The 21,504-nt window shown below is 42.9% G+C and overlaps 1 protein-coding gene and 1 non-coding gene across 4 annotated transcripts in view; one reads left to right on the forward strand and one right to left on the reverse strand.

Annotated features, from left to right (window-relative positions):
- Window positions 1-1,655: 1,655 nt before the first annotated feature.
- The window catches only part of ZBTB5 (zinc finger and BTB domain containing 5), a 38,348-nt gene continuing 18,499 nt past the window's right edge, over window positions 1,656-21,504 (forward strand). Inside the window, exons 1-2 of one of the 3 annotated variants that reach the window (XM_057721524.1) lie at window positions 1,674-1,861; window positions 4,983-5,057. The gene's annotated coding sequence lies outside the window, so the exon portion shown is untranslated. Of the gene's footprint in view, window positions 1,862-3,094; window positions 3,250-4,982; window positions 5,058-21,504 lie in introns of those variants that run through there. The other 2 variants (XM_057721523.1, XM_057721525.1) reach the window with 2 other exon arrangements.
- LOC130847279 (U6 spliceosomal RNA) lies at window positions 19,325-19,431 on the reverse strand. Its single transcript, XR_009052060.1, has one exon. It is a non-coding gene; the product is annotated as a U6 spliceosomal RNA (small nuclear RNA).

Raw genomic sequence — 21,504 nt, forward strand, 5'->3', positions numbered from 1 at the left:
GTCAGCTAGAAGGGAATGAATGCATAATTTAAACTTTTTAGATACCAAGTTATCTGCAGAGAGCCGCAATGACACTCCCAATAACAATATAGGATGGGACTTTTTTCACACACTCCCCTAAAGTACCGAACATACACATCTTTTCAATCTTTGCCAGTCTGTAAACCTGAGATAACATCTAGCTCACAGTATGTCTCTAACGGTCACATACGTGAAAGGACCTCTCACCTCTCACCACGTTGCCTGGCTTATTGTCAGCATTCTTTATTTTTTTTTTTAAAGCCGCCCAATCTGGCAGTAAAATACGTGCAAGGGCTATAAAATGTCAAGGAATCTTAATGAACACAATTTACCATCAGACTTCATCGAGGCCTTAAAGAAAGAAAAAACCCCAAGGGCAACAGTTCAAATCTGTATAGTCTGAAGGGATGCATCAGCTCTAACGATAACTGGGTGTTGAGTTCTAAAGAAGTGGGGTGTTCCCTTTTAAAAAGAGTCCCCCGCTATCCACCCCCACCCCCCAAAAACAAACAAAACAAAACAAAACAAAAAAAGAACCGAACGGCTTTCCCCAGCCTGCCTTTGTCCCCGGAGCCACGCCGAGCTCCCGCCAGCTCCCGCCGGGACAGGCCCCTTACGGGCTTCCTTGTCTCCTCTTCACCCGGGGAAGGAGGGCTTCTTCCTGCCCCAGGGCCCGGAGCCGTCGGAAGCGGCCGGGCCGACGTCCCTCAGGGCTCCGGCTCTCGGTCCGAGCGTGCACCTGGGAACCCGGGAGTCGCCGGAGCTTGCTTTTTCCTGGCAGCGTCCCACCGAAGTCCGCGACCCTTCCACGTTTCCAATTCTGTTCTTCGGAGGCTCGGTTCTAGACACTGCAGCCTTACTTGACCTGCGGCACGCAGTGCGGAGCCAAGTGCCAGATACCTCAGGCGCCAGGCCCTGGAGACGCCGCCACCGGGACCGCAGGTGGGGCAGCGTCGGACCCAAGTGCTGTCAGAGGGATGGCATTTTCGGTTCAGCGTCTTTAGCCTGGATTTTGGCTTAATTCAACCTAAACGGCGTCTTGGAATTTTATAATATTTTCTCCCAAACTCTACGAGGTGGGAACTCAACCTCGGACCCGGCGAGTATGTGGGTCCCGCGAAGGGAATCCGCCTCGGAGAGGGAGCCCCGGGTCATCGAAGAGGTGGGGAAATCCTTCAGGTCCAGCCAGCGGTGGGACACCCTACCTCGCGGTCTCGCCTCACACTTGGCAGTTGGGGTTGTGATTGGTGGACCTAGGCGGAAAACCCGCGGGCCACCACCGCGGGTCTGGACTGGTTTCGGCACACAGTTGCTTCTCTGTAGTCCAAACCTAGAGCCGCTTAGAGATAGGTCCCGCCTTAAAACGCGTTTGATAACAGTCTTCTGTGTTGTAAGGCAAATGGTGATTGGTTGCAGGGCTCACGGATTCCGTCGGTAGTAAACATAGCGAGGCTCCTGGGACCGCGGATTGGTCAGTGTTCAGGGGGCCGAGTAAATTCCTCTGGATTCCGCGCGCCGGCTGGCTGTACTTCTACCCCGGCCCCGCCCTCCCTCCTGATTGGTTGCAGCTCGGCCGGCGGGGCGGAGGAAAGCCGCGGAGTAGGCGACCTCGTGTTGCGTCACTTCCGTTTACTGTGGGCAGCCGCCGCGGTGTTCTCAGAGTGCGGCGGCGAACGGGCTGAAGGAGCAGGGGGACGAGAGGCGGGGTGGGCGGAAGGGGGAGGAAATCCCATCACGGGGACGCCAGCCTGGACGTTCCCGCCTCCTCCGACACTGTCGGGTCGGATCCGAGAAGGGTCACCGCCTCCTGTAGCGAGAAGGGGGGCGGAGCCCGGCTCAGGTGAGGCGATCCTGTCAGCGCGAGCGGTCGCGGCGCGCGCGGGCGCGCTCACGTGGAGACGGTTGAGCTCCGGGGGAGCTGGGTGGGCGGCGCGAGCAGGGTCTTGTCCGGGCGTCGGGGCGCGCGCAGACGCGTACAGTCTCTGCTCCACCCCCCGCTCCCGCCTGCACTGTCTGTCTTTCTGAGGGGGTATTGTTACCCTCGGAACTGAGGGGCCCGGCGGGTGAGAGGCGTGTTCTTCTGCGCAGGCGTCCCCCGTGTCCCGACGCCAGGCTGTCTGTCCCCCGGGTGGGGCGGGGGCTCTTGCCCGCCCTGATCTGCGGGTCGGCGACGTTGGTTACTGGGATCGGGTGGGGAAGGCTTGGGACTAGCAGCCTGGCGGGGTGAATAGGGGATCTGCGGGATGGGGTCGGGCGGCTCTCTTGCCCCCACCCGGGGTCTGTTTGAGCGACGAGGTTTCATTTCACCAGAGCAAGGCCAAGGCGGTCTGGAATCGGGAACCGGAGGCTGACCCTGGAGGGGTGGAGCCAGTGTTTTGGAATGCCCCAACTTATCAGAGGACTAAAGTGTTTATAGGCAATTATTGAATGGTCTCTGCTTCCAGGCTTCGTGCTAGGAGCTGTGGGGGGTGCAGTGGTAAGAACAGCCTTCCTTCCTCCCTTGTTTGGAGGACATACAGATTTATACTTAAATACTAACATTAGGCAGTGGGGGGTGGGGGGGCCGAAGGTTAGTTTTTTTCTCTTCCAGAGAAGCTCATTTGTTATTAAGTCAGTCTGCATTCTGGCTTCGTGGAGGGTACTATGGAAACTAATTTATGAATAGGACACAAATCCTAAGTATTTAATTCGGAGGAAAAATTTTAGGTAATGGCGCAGTAAAGTCTTGAGTACTAATTAGTATGCTTGGGTTCTGGTTAATTTTAATGAATGGCACCTTTAATGAATGGCACCCTTCACCTTCAAGAATTGAAGCAGAAATATTTCTAAAATATGTTCACGTACTTTTCAATCGTAGTAGGTAAAATATCACATACATTGGGATCTTTCTTTAGAGGCTGAAGAGGATGCTGTGCCTTAGACATCACTGATGAATTGTTTTCCTTGTATGAGCTGTTGTGCCTTAGATAATTTAAAAAAGGTGGGCTGGGTGCCTCATCGTTTTCTGGAGAAATTGCATTCGGTGTTGTGATTTCAGTGGTGAGTGTGGTAAGCTAAAAGGTTAGTGGTGGGGGAAAGAGACCAGGTGGGGACAGGAGAGAGAAAATTTTAGAGAAAAGCCCCTAAACCAAGGGAAAGCCTTCTATTATTACTTTAGTCCCCTCTGGAAGTCCCAGGACACTTGGGAAGACTGGCCTTGCCACCACTGTTAGCTTGGTGACCTGCGAGGTAAGACTGACTCGTTGAGGACCTGTTCCAGGCTATTGCGTTTTGCTAAATGAATGAACCAGGACTTGTTAAAGAGTCCTGAAGTCAACATGTTTTCTTGATACACCTTTTCTCTCCTAAAAGTTGTGTCAAAACATGGTATAATTACTAGCTGGGGATACTGGCAAGCTATATTCTGGCTATTTGAGGTGTCTAGCAAAATTCTGAAAGAGATAAGATGTGGAAGAAAAGCATCTTAGAGTGGGATGTTTTCCTAAACTTAGGTGTCAGTGCTCTCAAAAGACACTTTGTCGTAAGACTATCACCAGAAGTTGAAGTTATTAAAAAAAAATCCCTTGTATACAAAATGCATGTAATGTTTAGTAAAGTATTTAGCGTGAATTATGTTGAATTGGAGTTTTTTAGTGTGGGTACAACTTAAAAATATCTTGTGTACAGTGAAAAATGACAAAGTTTCTGTAGTGCTGACACAGAATCTTAAATCTGCCTCAGTTTCTCTTTGGAAAGGGAAAAGAAAAACCCAAGGTGTTGATTCCATGTTAGTCTTCAACTTTTTTTTTTAATGTAAATTTGTTGTAAACAAATACTTTGCCCGTTAGTCAGTTTTAAGCATGTGAGTTCTCTTTTACTGTAGTTAACATTTCTCAAATATGGATGTTGTCTAGTAGAGCCAGATTTTGTTAGTGTAGCAGGTGGGATGGAATGTAACACTAGCGGCACCTTTGGCTAAGTATGAAGTGAACTCATAGGCTAAAAGGCCAGCTGTTTCTGAGTGAACTATTGCTCTTACAGTTGTTTTCATCATTTTCATCACTGAATAGTGGCTTTTAATCTCCCGATTTCAATTTGGGGGGGGGGGCGGGGCGGATGGCTTTCATTTGATTAATTATATATCTATTTACTAAAAGCTTTGATTTATCTTTCTGCAGCTCTGATTAGGAATTGTGTTGAAGTGCTGACATTTTATTGTAATATAGATAGACTGCTGCCTTAGTAGCCAAGGTTATTTTATTTGTAGATAATTTTCCTTGTAGATATTCTAAAATATTTGAATGATATGTTTAAGGTTCCAGTATTTCCTTGATTCTAAACCACCATTTCGTTCACATTTTAATCTTGAAGACAGGATGCCATAAGTAAGCATTATGTCATAGCTTAATTGGCATTGTTTGTTACCCTTAATGTTCCATGAGATAATGTTGCACTTTACAATCACTGGCATCTTAGGTTTAATGAAACTTGGTACAATTAAAAGACTCTTGCATCCAATTAATTTGCTGTTAATTATAATCAATTAATTTCCAAATCTGCCTTTGCACGCTGAAGAAAGTTTGTTATTGAAAGGAATCCTTTTGGAAGTAATATTTTTTCCTTATATAGATGGAAATTAAGGAATTTTGTTTCTTTGACAAATTTTAAAGGATGATTGAGTGCTTTTTGGATGATGGGTCTGCTTTTTGGAAACTGTGCTTGGTATTTTGTTACTTTGTGTACTTGATAACAGTTTACAAAGCTTTATTTCCAGCTTCTTGAGTTTAAAGTGATTAGTGTGAATTCCCTCCCCCCTCCCCCCCCCCCCCAGCCGTTCTGTACATGATATTGTTAACTTGGTGTAATTGATTTTTCAATACATCTTAATTAGTGAGTTATAATTTAAAATCTACTCAGCTGTCTTCCTCTAAAAATGCAAGACCTTCAATTTTGTACTCCTCCTATTTTTGTCTCTACCACAGAGAGGATTTGAAGAAGGAGGACAGGGAGAAGAAAACCCACTCTTTTGGGGTTCAGTTGAGAGGAACCCACAAATGGTACAAAAATCTAAACACATTTAGTAACATACAGTGTACTTTATTTTCAGTAGAACGTCAAAAGCAGCTCAGCAGGTAAAATTATCAGTCACTTGCTGAACACTATTGATTCGGTAAATGATTTAGAAGTGAAGGAGTATACTGCTTTGAAAGTAAACTAGGTATAAGAAATGAATTAAATCCGTTTTTCATCTTCTCTCCTGGAAAGGCACCATCAATAATAGTCTCCAGTGCTTCAGCGTGGCTTTCTTCTTGATAAAAGTTTAGTTTTTTCCCTTAAGAAAGATGTATCTTGATCTCTCAGGGGTAAAAGGCAATAAAAGCTATTTTTAAAAATTGCTGAAAAGGTTGTGTGCAGCAGGAGCAACTCGAATGGGTGTCAGGCAACATTTTCTAAGTAATAGAGGAGAAATATATTTAGACTTCTTAAACAGATGTTAAAATCTAGTCTCAAACATACAGGCAGCTAAAAGAAGCCATTGATGAATGGCTTTCTGTAGATTTTTGGATACCTTTGTGAAGTTTGTATGATCTTTAGAGGGTTAAGTGGCTACAGATGTTCTTTTATCTGGATAATCAGCTGGCTGGCTAGCCATTTTAAGTTTTAGGAAAATGTAGTACCCAAGAAAGGGAAATTTCTAGGACAGTTACCGTGCAAGTGTAAAGTTCTGAACAGGATAATGCAGTGAAGTTTGTCATAAATTATTTTGAAGTTGCAGTGCTGTCAGACTGTCATGTAACTGATAATCTTGGGCATGCCCATCTGTCAGACAGCATTCTGCTGATGGGCCACCACCTTGGTGGACCACCTCTCTGACAGGTTTAGGCAGACCAAGATCTTCCTCTTATAACAGGTGATCCTGTCACCAGGAATGCATTCTATCACCCAGCCCTTTTCTCCCCAAAGCTCTGCTCCCTGATACTTATTTGCACCAGCCTCATGGAAGGCAAGGTTGGGAGGAGAAGGCAAAACTTATCTTGCATCCTGCTGACCTTCCAAACTGGGGTGGGTTGGCCGTGGCGAAGGCTTGGCAGTGTGGTCTGTGGTGCTGGCGGCGTGTGGCATTGGCAGTAAGGGAGGATTTGAGGAAGAGAAGAGAAGCCCCTTTTGCCAGCTCTTCCAGAACCCTTACTCTGATTTTCACTCCCCTAGCTGTTATTTTTACACACCTGTCTTTTCAGTCAATTCCAGTTCTTGACGCTGACCCTGCTTTTCAGCTTCACCCCCTTACTCCCTCCAATCTCCTAATCCTTATTTCTTGCCTTCACTCACACTAGCAATTGTGTACTGTCTCTCCTCTGAATATCCTGTCATCCACCACCAGGCCCATGTCTTCCTGGGGGCTGCTTCCATGACTGCAAAGTGAAGTTTTGTGATTGGACCTAGGTTCATCTTTCTTCTTCTTCACTTGCTGTACTGGTTGGGGGATGTTGGTTTTAGACATGGGGATGACAGTCACTGCTTGACCTTCCATTCATAAGAGAGAATATATGGAACGTACCTACAGGACCTGGCTCTTAGTAAACATTCAACCCATTCATCCAACTAATCGAAGAATAGTAGTAAGTGTGGTGCAGTGTTACCTACACTGCACAGGTGCTTTGAGCATTTGCTAAGTAACAGGTTAAAGGCATACTTTGTGAGTGATCTTGGAAGGTAATATTGCTGAGAAAATGCTAAACAATTTATTTTGCAAACTTGAGTAGCACAGTATATGTATAAATCAAAGCCTGCCTTTGTGTTGATCCCATTTATCTTATATTTTTAAAGAATGAAATGCCAGGGAATTCCTGGTTGCACGGTGGTTAGGACTCTGAGTTTTTCACTGCCAAGGGCCCGGGTTCAGTCCCTAGTCAGGGACCCAAGATCCTGCATGCTGCGTGGTGTGGCCAAAAAACAATCAAACACAAAAAACAAAAACCACAAAAAAACTGAAACAAGAAAAAAGAATGAGATTCCCCATACATGCATTTTCCATATATATGAAACTTATCTACTGCAGTGGTCTTTCAGACTTTTGACCTTAGAATTCCTTTACACATTTAAAAATTGTTGATAACTCCAAAGAGTTTTTTGTGAGTTATAGCTATCAATATTTAATGTATTAGAAATTAAAATTGAACGGAAATTTTAAGTATTCATTCATTAAAAATAATAAACCCATTATGTGTCAGCAGAAATATTTTATGAAAAAATAACTTTTCCAAAACAAATATTTAGTGAAAAGTGGCATTTTTAAAAAAGTAAACTTTATTTTTTAGAACAGTTTTTGATCTATAGGATGTGAAGATAATACAGAGAGTTCTCATATGCCAACACCCAGTTTCCCTATTATTAACATCTTACATTACTATGGCACATTTTTTATAATTAGTGAACCATTATCAATGCATTATTATTAACTAAAGTCCATTCTTTATTCAGGTTTTCTTAGTTTTTACCTCTTGTCATTTTTCTGTTCCGAGATCTTATCCAGGATACCACCTTACATTTAGTTATTTTGTCACCATAATCTTCTGGCTGTGGCAGTTTCTCATACTTTGTTTTCAGTGACTTTGATAGTTTTGAGGAGTACTGGTCAGGTACTTTGTAGAATGTCCCTCAATTAGGATTTGCCTGATTTTTCTCATGATTAGATGGAGGTTATGCGGTTTTTTTGGGGAGAAGACCACAGCAGTAACGTGTCATTTTCATCACATCAACATGTGGTGCATACTGAGATGCAGACTGTCAACATGACTTATCACCATCGATGTTGCCTTTGGTTACCCGGCCAAGATAGTGTTTGTCAGATTTCTCCACTGGAAAGTTACTCCTCTCCCCTCCCTTTCTGTCCTGTGCCCTGGGAGGAAATCACTATGCCCAGCTCACACTAAGGAGTGGAGAGTTATGTTCCAGCTGCTAAAGGGCAGAGTAGCTACATAAATTATTTGGAATTTGTCTGCACAGCAGATTTGTCTCGTCTCTCCCATTTATTTAATCATTTATATCAGTCTACACCTATGGATATTTATATTTTGGGTTATAATCCAGTACTATTTATCTTTTTGTTCAGTTGTTCCAACTTTGGCCTTTGGGAGCTCTTACTCCTGTTGGGTCCTATGCCTCTTTCACTTACTCCCATTATCACGTTTGTTTGTTTGTTTGTTTGAAACACTTCCTTGCTTTCTGGCACTGTAAGAAGCTGCAGGCTTGTCTTGTGTGTGTTTCCTGCCCCAGTCCTAGAATTATCCACTTATTCAAGGAGCCCTGATTTTTTTTTAGAGGATAGTATTTAAAACCACGATCTGGGCATCAGGAATGTTCAGAGTGGCATTGTTTTATTTTATTATTTCATTTTATTTTATTTTATTTTTGCAGATCTGTTTAATGTCTTGTTTAGTAGAAGACAGATGGATTCTCATCTCTGCTTCTGTATTCAATTTGTTGTGACATACTCTTGATTAAAGCCTATCAAGGGACTTAACTGGTGGTCCAGTGGGTAAGATTCTGTGCTTCTCGTGCAGGGGGCCCGAATTCAATCCCCAATTCGGGGAACCAGATCCCACATGCATGCCACAACTAAGAGTTCGCATGCCGCAACTAAGACCTGGTGCAGGCTAAATAAATAAATATTTTTTTGAAAAAGCCTATCAAGAAAAATCCAGCATCACACAAATGCATAGTTGTAAAAGGGAAGAGTATTTTAGTAGCTTTTTCAGATAATTTTGCGTATTTCTTTCTGATACTGTAACAAAGCTCATCAGTAAGTGGTTAGTTGCAATGTGGAATGTGAAACCATATCAGTGAAACTTTTTTAAAGCTCTTTATTGGAATATAATTGCTTTACACTCTTGTACCAGTTTTTGAGATACACCAAACTGAATCAACTGTTTTTATACATATATCCCCATATCCCCTGCCTCCCACGACTCCCTTCCACCCTCCCTGTCCTGGCCCTCTAAAGCATCACCCATCATCGAGTTGATCTCCCTTTGTTATACAGCAGCTTCCCACTAGCTGTTTTACATTTAGTAGTGTCTATGTCTATGCTACTCTCTAACTTCATCCCAGCTTCCCGTTCACCACCCCCCGCCACTGCCAACTGCCTGTCCTCAACTCCATTCTCTACATCTGCATCTTCATTCTTGCCCTGTCACTGGGTTCATCACTACCGTTTTTTCAGATTCCGTATATATGAGTTAGCATATGGTATTTGTTTTTCTCTTTCTGGCTTACTTCACTCTGCATGACAGTCTCTAGGTGTATCCACCTAATTACATATAGCTCCATTTCATTCCTTCTTATGGCTGAGTAATATTTCATTGTATATATGTGCCACATCTTCTTTATCCATTCATCTGTTGATGGGCATTTAGGTTGCTTCCATGTCCTGGCTATTGTAAATAGTGCAGCAGTGAACATTATGGTACATGTGTCTTTTTGGATTATGGTGTTCTCTGGGTATATGCCCAGTAGTGGGATTACTGGGTCATATGGTAGTTCTGTTTGTAGTTTTTTAAGGAACCTCCAAACTGTTTTCCATAGTGGCTATACCAGCTTGCATTCCCACCAACAGTGCAAGAGAGTTCCCTTTTCTCCACACCTTCTCCAACATTTACTGTTTCTAGATTTTTTGATGATGGCCATTCTGACTGGTGTGAGGTGATACCTCATTGTGGCTTTGACTTGCATTTCTCTAATGATTAGTGATGTTTGTTAGCCATCTGCATGTCTTTGGTGAAATGTCTGTTTAGGTCTTCTGCCCATTTGTGGATTGGGTTATTTGCTTTTTTGGTATAAAGCTGCATGAGCTGCTTATATATTTTGGAGATTAATCCTCTGTCAGTTGCTTCATTGGCAAGTATTTTCTCCTTTTCTGAGACTTGTCTTCTTGTCTTGTTTATAGTTTCTTTCACTGTGCAAAAGCTTTTAAGTTTCATGAGGTCCCATTTGTTTATTCTTGATTTTATTTCCATTGTTCTAGGAGGTGGGTCAAAAGGATCTTGCTTCGATGGATGTCATAGAGTGTTCTTCCTATGTTTTCCTCTAGGAGTTTTATAGTGTCTGGCCTTACATTTAGGTCTTTAATCCATTTTGAGTTTATTTTTGTGTGTGGTGTTAGGAAGTGTTCTAATTTCGTTCTTTTACATGTAGGTGTCCAATTTTCCCAGCACCACTTATTGAAGAGGCTGTCTTTTTTTCCATTGTATATTTGTGCCTCCTTTGTCAAAGATACAATGCCCATATGTGTGTGTGTTTACCTCTGCATTCTCTATTCTGTTCCATTGATCTACCTTTCTGTTTTTGTGCCAGTACCATACTCTTTTGATCACTGTAGGCTTGTAGTATAGTTTGAAGTCAGGAAGCCTAATTCCACCAACGCCATCCTTCTCAAGATTGCTTTGGCTATTCGGGGTCTTTTGCATTTCCATACAAATCATAAGATTTCTCTTTCTAGTTCTGTGAAAAATGCCATTGGTAATTTGATAGGGATTGCGTTGAATCTGTAAATTGCTTTGGGTAGGATAGTCATTTTCACAATGTTGATTCTTCCAAGAACGTGGTATGTCCCCCATCTGTTTGTATCAGCTTTGATTACTTTCATCAGTGTCTTACAGTTTTCTGCATACAGGTCTTTTGCCTCCTTAGGCAGGTTTATTCCTAGGTATTTTATTCTTTTTGTTGCAATGGTAAATGGGAGAGTTTCCTTAATTTCTCTTTCTGCTCTCCATTGTTAGTGTATAGGAATGCAAGAGATTTCTGTGCATTAATTTTGTATCCTGCTACTTTACTAAATTCATGGATTAGTGCTAGCAGTTTTCTGGTAGAGTCTTTAGGGTTTTCTATGTATAATATCATAATCTGAAAAGAGTGACAATTTCACTTCTTCTTTTCCAATTTGGATTCCTTTTATTTCATTCTCTTCGCTGATTGCTGTGGCTAAAACTTCCAAAACTATGCTGAATAATAATGGTGAGAGTGGGCACCCTTGTCTTGTTCCTGTTCTTAGAGGGAATGCTTTCAGTTTTTCCCCATTGAGAACGATGTTGGCTGTTGGTTTGTCATATATGGCTTTTATTATGTTGAGGTAATTTCCTTCTATGCCCATTTTCTGGAGAATTTTTATCATAAATGGATGTTGAATTTTGTCAAACGCTTTTTATGTGTCCATTGAGATGATCATATGGTTTTTATCCCTCAATTTGTTAATATGATGTATCATGTTGATTTGCATATATTGAAGAATCCTTGCATTCCAGGGATAAACCCTGCTTGATCGTGGTATATGATCTTTTTAATGTGATGTTGGATTCTGTTAGCTAGTATTTTGTTGAGGATTTTTGCATCTATATTCATCACTGATATTGGCCTGTAATTTTCTTTTTTTGTGACATCTTTGCCTGGTTTTGGTATCAGGGTGATGGTGGCCTTGTAGAATGAGTTTGGGTGTGCTCCTCCTTCTGCTGTATTCTGGAAGAGTTTGAGAAGGATAATAGGTGTTAGCTCTTCCTTAAATGTTTGATAGAATTCACCTGTGAATCCATCTGGCCCTGGGCTTTTGTTTGTTGGGAGATTTTTAATCACAGTCTCAATTTCCATACTTATGATTGATCTGTTCATAGTTTCTATTTCTTCCTGGTTCAGTCTTGGAAGATTGTACTTTTCTAAGAATTTATCCATTTCTTCCAGGTTATCCAATTTATTGGCATATAGTTGCTTGTAGTAGTCTCTCATAATCTTTTGTATTTCTGTGGTGTCTGTTGTTACTTCTCCTTTTTCATTTCTAATTCTGTTGATTTGCGTCTTCTCCCTTTTTTCCTGATGTGTGTGGCTAATGGTTTATCAAGTTTGTTTATCTTCTCAAAAACCAGCTTTTTGTTTTATTGATCTTTGCTGTTGTTTCCTTCATTTCTTTTTCATTTATTTCTGATCTGATCTTTATGATTTCTTTCCTACTGCTCACTTTGGGGTTTTTTTTCTTTTTTCTCTAATTGTTTTAGGTGTAAGGTTAGGTTGTTTATTCGAGATTTTCCCTGTTTCTTGAGGACTGTAATGCTATAAACTTCCTTCTTTGAACTGCTTTTGCTGCATCCCATAGGTTTTGGGTTGTTGTGTTTTCATTGTCATTTGTTTCTAGATAATTTTTGATTGCTTCAGTGATTTCTTGGTTGTTTAATAGCATATTGTTTAGCCTCCATGTGTTTGTATTTTTTACAGTTTTTTTCAGGTAATTGATATCTAGTCTCATGGCTTTGTAGTTGGAGAAGATGCTTGATACGATTTCAGTTTTCTTGAATTTATGGAGGCTTGATTTGTGACCCAAGATGTGATCTATCCTTGAGAATGTTCCATATGCACTTGAGAAGAAAGTGTATTCTGTAGTTTTTGGATGGAATGTCCTATAAATATCAGTTACGTCAAGATGGTCTCATGTGTCATTTAAAGCTTGTGTGTCCTTATTTATTTTCTGTTTGGATGATCTGTCCGTTGATGTAAGTGGAGTGTTAAAGTCTCCCACTATTATTGTGTTACTGTCAATTTCCCCTTTTATGGCTGTTAGCATTTGCCGTATGTATTGAGGTGCTCCTGTGTTGGGTGCATAGATATTTACAATTGTTATATCTTCTTCTTGGATTGATCCCTTGATCATTATGTAGTGTCCTTCCTTCTTTCTTGTAATAGTCTTTACTTTAAAGTCTAATTTGTCTGATATGAGTATTGCTACTCCAGCTTTCTTTTGACTTCCATTTGGATGGAATATCTTTTTCCATCCCTTTACTTTCAGTCTATATGTATCCCTTGGTCCGAAGTGGGTTTCTTGTAGGCAGCACATGTAAGGGTCTTGTTTTTGTATCCCTTCAGCCAGTCTGTGTCTTTTGGTTGGAGCATTTAATCTGTTTACATTTAAGGTGATTATTGACATGTATGTTCCTATTACCATTTTCTTAATTGTTTTGGGTTTGTTTTTGTAGGTCTTTTCCTTCTCTTATGTTTCCTGCTTAGAAAAGTTCCCTTACCAATTGCTGTAAGGCTGGTTTGGTGGCGCTGAATTCTCTTAACTTGTGCTTGTCTGTAAAGCTTTTATTTCTCTGTCAAATCTGAATGAGATTCTTGCTGGGTAGAGTATTCTTGGCTGTAGGTTTTTCTCTTTCAGGAACTTCAGTATATCCTGTCACTCCCTTTTGGCCTGCAGAGTTTCTGCAGAAAAATCAGCTGTTGTCCTTATGGGTTTTCCCCTATATGTTATTTGTTGCTTTTCTCTTGCTGCTTTTAATATTTTTTCTTTGTGTTTTATTTTCATTACTTTGATTAACATGTGCCTCAGTGTATTTCTCCTTGGGTTTATTCTGTATGGAACTCTCTGCATTTCTTGGACTTGATTAATTATTTCCTTTTCCACGTTGGGGAAGTTTTCCACTATAACCTCTTGAAATATTTTCTCAGACCCTTTCTTTTTTTCTTTTTCTGGGATGTCTGTGATTTGAGTGTTGGTGTGCTTGATGTTGTCACCAAGCTCTCTGAGACTGTCTTCTATTCTTTTTATTCTTTTTTCTTTTTCCTGCCCTGTGGCAGTTATTTCCACCATTCTGTCTTCCAACTCACTTATTCATTCGTCTGCCTCAGTTATTCTGATGTTTATACCATCTAGAGTATTTTTAATATCGGTTATTTTGTTGTCCATTACTCTTTGTTTGCTCTTTAGTTCTTCTGAGTCCTTATTAACTGTTTCTTGTATTTTCTGTATTTTGTTATCGAGGTTTTGGATCATCTTTACTGTCATTCCTCTGAATTCTTTTTCAGGTAGTTTTCCTATTTCCTCTTCATTTATCTGGTCTTGTGTGCTTTTACCTTCTTCCTTCATCTGTGACATATTTTTTTGTTGTCTCATTCCTCGCCCCCCACCCCGCCTTGGATGGGCAGGATTGTGTTCCTGTCCCACGGGGTGTTTGGCCTGAGGTTTCAAGCACTGGAGTTTGTAGGCTGTTGAGTATAGCTGGGTCTTGGTGTTGAGGTGAGAACCTCTGGGAAACCTCACTCTGATGAATATTCCCTGGGAACTGGGTTTCCCTGTTAGTGCAGTGTTTTGGACTCAGAACTCCCACCTCAGGAGCTCAGGCCTGACCCTGGGCTTATGAATCAAGATCCCACAAGCCATGTGGGGCAGAAAAATGAAAAAAATTTAAAAATTAAAAGAAAAAAAGGTAGGAGAACAGCAGAACAATAGCAAGATAAAAAAATACGGTAAGAATAGGAAACTAACAGATGTGTTAAAAAATTTTTAAAAAAATAGATGGAGCAGCAACTGGAAGGTAAAACAACTGCAGTAGCCTAAGTGAGGAGATGGGAAAAAGAAAAAAGGAAAAAGGGAAAAAGGGGAAAAAAAAAGCCAGAAAAGGCCTTGGCTGTGGGGGCAGAGCTTAGACAAGGGCGGGGTGGTGGTGGGGGGGGTTAGGCAGTGGGCAGGGCCTACACTTAGAAAAGGCCCTGGGGGTCATGGGGAATGGAGCTTAGGCCCAATGAGGCAGAGGGGCCCAGGAATGCCTCTGGTCCTGGGGGCAAAGGACCACATCCAGGTACCCAGCAGGCTCCCTGGGCCCGAGTTGGTGGGAGAAATACTAGGTACCTCCCCCAGTCTTCCAGTCTTGGAGGGTCCCTCCCCTTTGGGTTCTCTTTTTCCCCACCCCCTCCCTCCTATTCCCCTAGGACCCTCACAGCTGGAGGGGCACTGGAAGGCAGGAGAGTAGACTCTGATGCCCAACAGGCTTCCTAGGGCCAACTCGGCTAGGGTAACGCCTGCGGCACTTCCCCAGATCTCCCAGTCTTGTAGGGTTCCTGTCTGCCTCTTTTCCTCTCCATGCCCCGCCCCCCCCCACACTCTCCTAGGTCCCAGGCAGCTGGAGGGGACCCTGGAATGTGAAAGACCAGGACTGTGAGCCTAGCAGGCTTCCCAGGGCTAGTGGGCAGGGGAAATACCTTCCCCGCCTCCCTTGATCCTCCAATCCCAGAAAGCCCCCTCCCCTGCCTGCCTCTCCTCTTCTTCCCTACTTTCCACCTACACCCCTAGGACCAGTGAGACTTAGAGGAGCCCCTGGAGGACTGAAGACCAGGCCTGGGGGCACAACAGGCCTTCTGGTGCCAAGTGGGTAGGGAGATTTCCTGCAGTGTCTCCCCTGATCCTCCAGTCCTACGAGGTCCCCACCACCACTGTCTGCCTCTCTTCCTCTTCCCCTCTCCTCCCTCCCTTCCACACCTGTACAACCCATCTAGCTGGAGAGGGCCCCAGAGACCGAGGGACCAGACTCGGGAGCCCAGCAGGCCCACCAGGCCCAAGGGGGCAGGGGAAAGGTCCTCCGCACCTCCCCTGGTTCTCTGATCCTGGAACATCCCACCACCAGTCTGCCTCTCTTCCTCTTCCCCTGCCATGCTTCTACACCTCCAGGACCAACGTGTCTGGGACGGGACCCTGGAGAGTTGGAGACCAGGCCCAGGAGCCCAGTAGGCTTCCTAGGCCAGTGGGCAGCAGAAATGCCTTCAGCTGCTCCCCCGATCCTCTGATCCTGGAGGGTCCCTCCCCGCTTCCGCCTCTCTTATTCTCCCCCCACCGCTTCCCTCCTGTGCTTCTAGGACCAATGGCCTGGAGGGGCCTTGGAAGGTGGAGGAGCTGCCCGGAAGAAATACCGGGCGATGCCGCCCTTATTCTTCTGACCTGGAGAAATCCCTTCCCACCCCCACTGTCTGCCTCTCCCTCCCCCCTTCCCGTCCCCCTTCCCCCCACGCCCCCAGGTCCCACACGCGGGAGGGGGGCCTGGAGAATGAAGGACCAGGCCTGGGAGCCCATTCGACCTCCCTGGCCAAGAGTGCAGGTGAAACGCCCTCTTGCCTCCCCATCCTCTGATCTCAAGGCCCAGTACACCTCTCCACCTCCTCGCCCCTCCTCCCTCCCTCCCACACCCCCAGGACCCAGGCAGCTTGGAGGGTGGAGGACTCCACTGGGGAGCCACGCAGGCTCCCAGGCCCAGGAGCTCAGCAGGCCTCCTGGCCTCCTGGGTGGGAGAAACCCAGATGCGATTTTGCTATCTCCCCAGACCCCAAGGGTCTCTCCAGGCACAAACCTCCCCCATCACTCAGCCACCCCCCCAGGGGCACCAGTCCCATCCAGCTTCCCCTTCCCTGCCCTTCTGACTTCTCCCAGGTCCTACCCGGTTGCTCCGGGGTTCCTCCGGTCTCCTTGGGCCTCAGGTCCGCCAGTGGCCTCTGGCAGCCCATCTATTTGTGGGGTGACTCGATCTCCGCGTCTTCCCACGCTGCCATCTTTGTTACATCTTGTAACAAAGCTCATCAGTAAGTGGTTAGTTGCAATGTGGAATGTGAAACCATATCAATGAACTTTCATGTTATTACATTAAAATATATTAGTTTATATCTTGCCCTTTGGATTTTTTTACCCATAGCTTATTTTATAGCATCATGGTTACAACATTGGTCACTTGGAAAATACTGTTTTACTGAGATATGCAGATCTTCCAAATGTTGACTCAATTATTATACAATGTTTTAAAAATCACATGACATTAATATCACCAGTGATCTTGTTAGAAAAGTTTGAGCTTTGGGACACTGTCAAGCTTATGGTGACAAACACAAGTTTTCCAAAATTTTAGTTTTCACCTGAAATCTCAAATTTTATCATAGGCAGCAAATACTGTAAATTGTTTTCATTGAAATGACAAGCTGATTTCATTCATTTTCAGGAAGATGTCTGGCAAATACTCAACTCTGAATAACCATAGTTTGTCTGTCATCTGTTCTTCCAAGTAAAAATGGTGTTTGATGAAAACAGTTTAGCTTATGACTCAAAAATTGAACAAATATTGTTCCTTGAGACAACGTTTCAGTATGCAGCACAATTACTTCAAGTGTACGTCACATTTTATCTCACATTTTGTTTAAAAAAAAAAAACAAACCTGTCCAAGAATCAAAACTAAATAACAATCATGAAGGGAAGGGGAGATTAGATCCCCTGTAGAGTCAGCTTTCTTGCCTTAGTGGCTGTGTCCAGCACAGACAGAGACAGCGTTCTGGCCAGATAGTTCCTGCTGCCCAGTTCAAGCTTAGGTGCCTAGCCTTCCCATCAATTCTGTGAGCAAACCAGTAACCCATCAGCAACTTACTTTTATGCTTAAGTTAGATAGAATCAATTTCTGTTGCTGCAACCCAGAACCCTGACATACTGTGACTGGTACTTAAAAAATTAGAAGTAAAATAGTTTTTACAAAAATTATCTGAAAAATGATGATAGTCCTTAGTTGAAAACTATATGCCTCTCATGGTTAACTTTCTAATGACTTGCAGTAATCATTAATATCAGTTATGAGCATTCACTAACCAATACCTATCTTTCTAGCCTTACCTACTTTCCAGCCAGAATGGATGCCTTGCTTCCCTCACCTCAAACCGTTCCCTGCCTTCACCTGTCTAGAATGTACTTTACATCTCAGTTTATCCAAATCCAAACCAATAATAGCTAGCTGTGTTGTCAGTGCACCATGAAGCTGGAAATACCCTTTGCCTTCTCTGAGCCACTGAGTACTGTCATCTCTTAGGTGGCATTTACTTAATGCTTTCTGTTGTGTACTGTGGTTATCTGTGTATGTCTTGTTTGCACTAAGCCCCTGTGACAGTTAGGACTGACTATGTTGTATAAATCTCTGTTCCGCAGCACTTAATCTTGAACAAAGTAGGTGCTTCAAAATGCTAGATGAATGAATTTGTATACCAAATACATAAGCACCTTCCTTGGCTTTTGAGATCTTTAGGGCTAATAGCTCCTCCAGTACATGCTGCTTGGGCCCCTTTTCTCCCTTAGTGGATCAGCTGTCTCTCTCTGCAGCTGTCAACATGCAGCCACCTCTTGCCCTCATTCTAGAATTACTGTTGCTCATCTGCAGTTAGTTAGAAAACTAGAAAAACTTGAATTTTGTCTGTTTAAAATAAAAGATTGTGTGAGGGCTTGAGGGACTTTCCTACAAGGAAATCTTTCATACATAGGCTTTGACCTTTATTTTGAATATTCTGAGACTTTCTTTCTGGCTTTTGGCTGATTTTAGGGATAGTTGTGACTCTCAGAAAAATGACTGTTGGGTAATATGGTGTTATATTTCACCTATATACAAAATTCATTCAACAGATAATTTACTGAGTTGTATATCAGGTACTTTGGGAGAGAGAGAAAATATAGTCCCTGGTCTCAACAAGCAGTTTTAGTAGAAGCATTTTGACTTTGCACTAGAGTATCAGTAGGGCACTAATAACTTTTCTTATTCACACTGAACTATGAAGTTCTAGGTCAGCTAATCCCTAGGAATTTTGAACTGGAAAACAAGGTGGCAAAGTGGGAGAGTTGGAGGGTAGGGTGAGTCATGCTCACTTTTAGTGATTGATGGATTTCTTGTTTTTTGTTTTTTTTTGGGGGGGGGATTACATTGAGTTTATAAATCAATTTAAGGAGATGATGGATTTCTTTTTTAATAGACTTAATCTGTCCAATTTCTGAGCCAGCCCTGACACAGCAGAACCAGAGAGACTATAAAATTAGTCATGTTGACAGATGTGGTATCTGGGGTTAATCTTGGGCACCTGTGTGCCCACCTAGTCCCACTTAGTTGGTCAGACCAGAATATGAATGGATGTTCTAGGACTCCAGGACTTGGAACCCCATCAAAAATCCTAGCCTGCTTGACTGGGAGCTTGCCTCATTTTGTTCTCTTACATATTTTCACTTACGTCATCACTGTAAGTGGAGGAAAAGTTCTGTTTAGTTATTTTTCTGCTAGGGTTTTATCTAAGTTAGGGATATTCAACATTAAGAGTTCTTAGAATGTTAAGATGCTCCTTGTGGGTGTAGCCTTGCAGGTCCTGCCTGTCAAACCAACAGCAAATCACTTGATATGTGGTAGATGATGTTTGAGTATGCGTGTACTTTTCTTTATGAACTAAGTATATTATTGAAAAGCATGTGGGTAGGTCAATATATGTCAGATAGTTTAAAATGTGCCATTAACTGGCTTGTTGCCCTAAAACACAAATGAACTTTTTATTAGTCTAAGTAAAGCACTATTAGGAAAGTAAATCTACTGTGAAAACAGTCAACTCTTGATTATTCATGTTAATGTAATGAGCAGTGGTATGTGTTTTTTTGTTTGTTTTGTTTGTTTTTTTAGACAGTCAATCCATCATTTCTCTCTTCTGTAACGCTGGCATTGATAAGGATCCCAGTGAGTGAAAACTATGGAACACTGCATGAATTTGTGTGTCATCCTTGTGCAGGGGCCATGCTGATCTTCCCTGCATGCTTCCAATTTTAGTACATGTGCTGCCAAAGCGAGCACAAGAATATCTCTTTGTTGATGGTACCAGCAAAAGTCCCCAGGGCAGACTCTAATTGGCATGGCTTGGGTCACATATCCATTTCTGAGACAATCACTGTTATCAGGGGAGGTGGTTACCAAATTAGCCAGGCCTCTCTGGATCATCTGGAGGAACTGAAGATCATCTGGAACTGAGAGGTTTGGGGCAGTCTGATACGTTCCTCATGGAACACGAGTGGGTAAAAGAGTGGGTGATTTCTCTCAAAGACATTAGTAAACAGACCAAAAGGGGGAAAAAAGTGTCCCTCAGAGTTAGAATTGAATATTGATTTGTGGGGAGATGTTAACAAGTTTCACATTGTTTCAGTTATTGCTATGTAACAAATCACTTGAAAGCTTAAAGGCTTAAAACAACAAAAAGCATTATCTTTAAGAGTTCTAGGGGTTGACTGGGCTTAGCTGGCTGATTCTCTCTTGAGGTCTGTTATGTGGTTATAGTCAGATTGTGACTGGGGCTGAAGTTATCTTAAAGTCATGTCTGGAGGCAGGTGTTGACTGTCAACTAGATTTCAGCTGGGTTTCCTCACAGAATGGTGGCTGGGTTCTAAGAGCAAGCCAAAAAGACCAGGTGGAAGCGGTGTCACCTTTTATGACCTAGCTCACAAGTAGTCACATAGTGTAACTTTTGCCATAGTCATAAACTTGTCTGGCTTCAAGGGAAGTGGACATTCGCCCCCCACCTCTTCAGAAGAGGAGTGTCGATGTCAAATTGTAAGAAAGCATGAAGGATGGGAGATCTTAATATGGCCAGCCAACTTGGAAAACACAATCTGCTATACACATTGCCTTATTTCAAGTGACCAGTTTTTATAAAGACCATGAACTATAAATTAGGCTATGCCAGTTCTTGGGTTCTCCATATATTGACCAGTTTCTTTGTTGCCTAATGTATCTCATAGTATCACTAAAAAGCTATCCAGCATTCTTTCTCCATTCCTAATAGCACTCTGATTTCCTAGTTGTGAATTATCTCTATCCCCTTCATGTGTAATCTTGTTAGGTGGATAAATCAGCAAGCAGCCTTCCACTGCAGAATGAAAAATAGAAAGATCCATCTTCCTCTTTGCTTCCCCAGCACAATCATGGGTGGGGGTGGGTGGGTCCCTAAGCTCAGCTATATAGAAGCTCTCCCTGGAACTTTGAATCTTGAGCATATGATGTCCATACTGAGGGAACTGCAGTAACCCAAGGAGACTCTTCCTTCTGTATCAGTGTGATTGTGGATTTTGCTTCCTAGCCCTTCCAAGCTCCTGCTGTCAGCCTCCCATGTCTTTGAGCTCTCAGATGGCTTTCCCTCAAGGAAACCAGAGTTGGATTCTGTTTGTTGTGTATGAGGCCTTAACTGACAGACCATTATAACTAAAGTTAGCTGTATTTTAATACCCAAATTAATTAAATTTCTTTAGTTATCCCAGAAAGCTAATTGAGAAAGTATGTTATGGTAAATTATTTTGTTAATGACTTTTGTTAAAATGGTGATTACTAACTTTTACTACAGTGGGGCCTTTTAATGTTAAGTGGCCTCTTAGAGTCAAAGAAAGGAATTGGGATTTCTTGTTGACTTACTAGTTTGGGGACTGCAGTGGGGGATTGGGAATAGAACGTATTAAGTATATTTCAAACATATCCTTTACTAACAGACAGTGTCATCTGTTTATCCATATGGCTGCACATCACTTTGTTCTTTAGTATCACCATGTGTGCGTAGCAGATACTGTCTGTGCTCTGAACAGATCCCCTTGATCCCTTTTACTGCTTCTGTGCACCAGGTATGCAGCTTTGAGTGAAGCTTTGCTTCTAATGGCTTGTGTCTGTGACTCTTTTGAGGACTGTCTTTGAGTGACTGGCTTCACTTTATGCATAGGCCCAGAGAGCCTGAAGTGCCTGGCAGTTTCCATCTCCCTGGAGAGGCTCTTAGCTGTTGACTGACTGATGCAGGGGCTATTAAAGACCAGTTCCCTTGCCTTGAGATGGCTCAAATTCAGTTATTTATACTTCAGAGTTCCCCTGCTGGGCCAGGCTAAAGCTGGGATT

The sequence above is a fragment of the Hippopotamus amphibius genome, chromosome 2, assembly GCF_030028045.1.
Source record: "Hippopotamus amphibius kiboko isolate mHipAmp2 chromosome 2, mHipAmp2.hap2, whole genome shotgun sequence".
Classification (NCBI taxonomy): Eukaryota; Metazoa; Chordata; class Mammalia; order Artiodactyla; family Hippopotamidae; genus Hippopotamus; species Hippopotamus amphibius.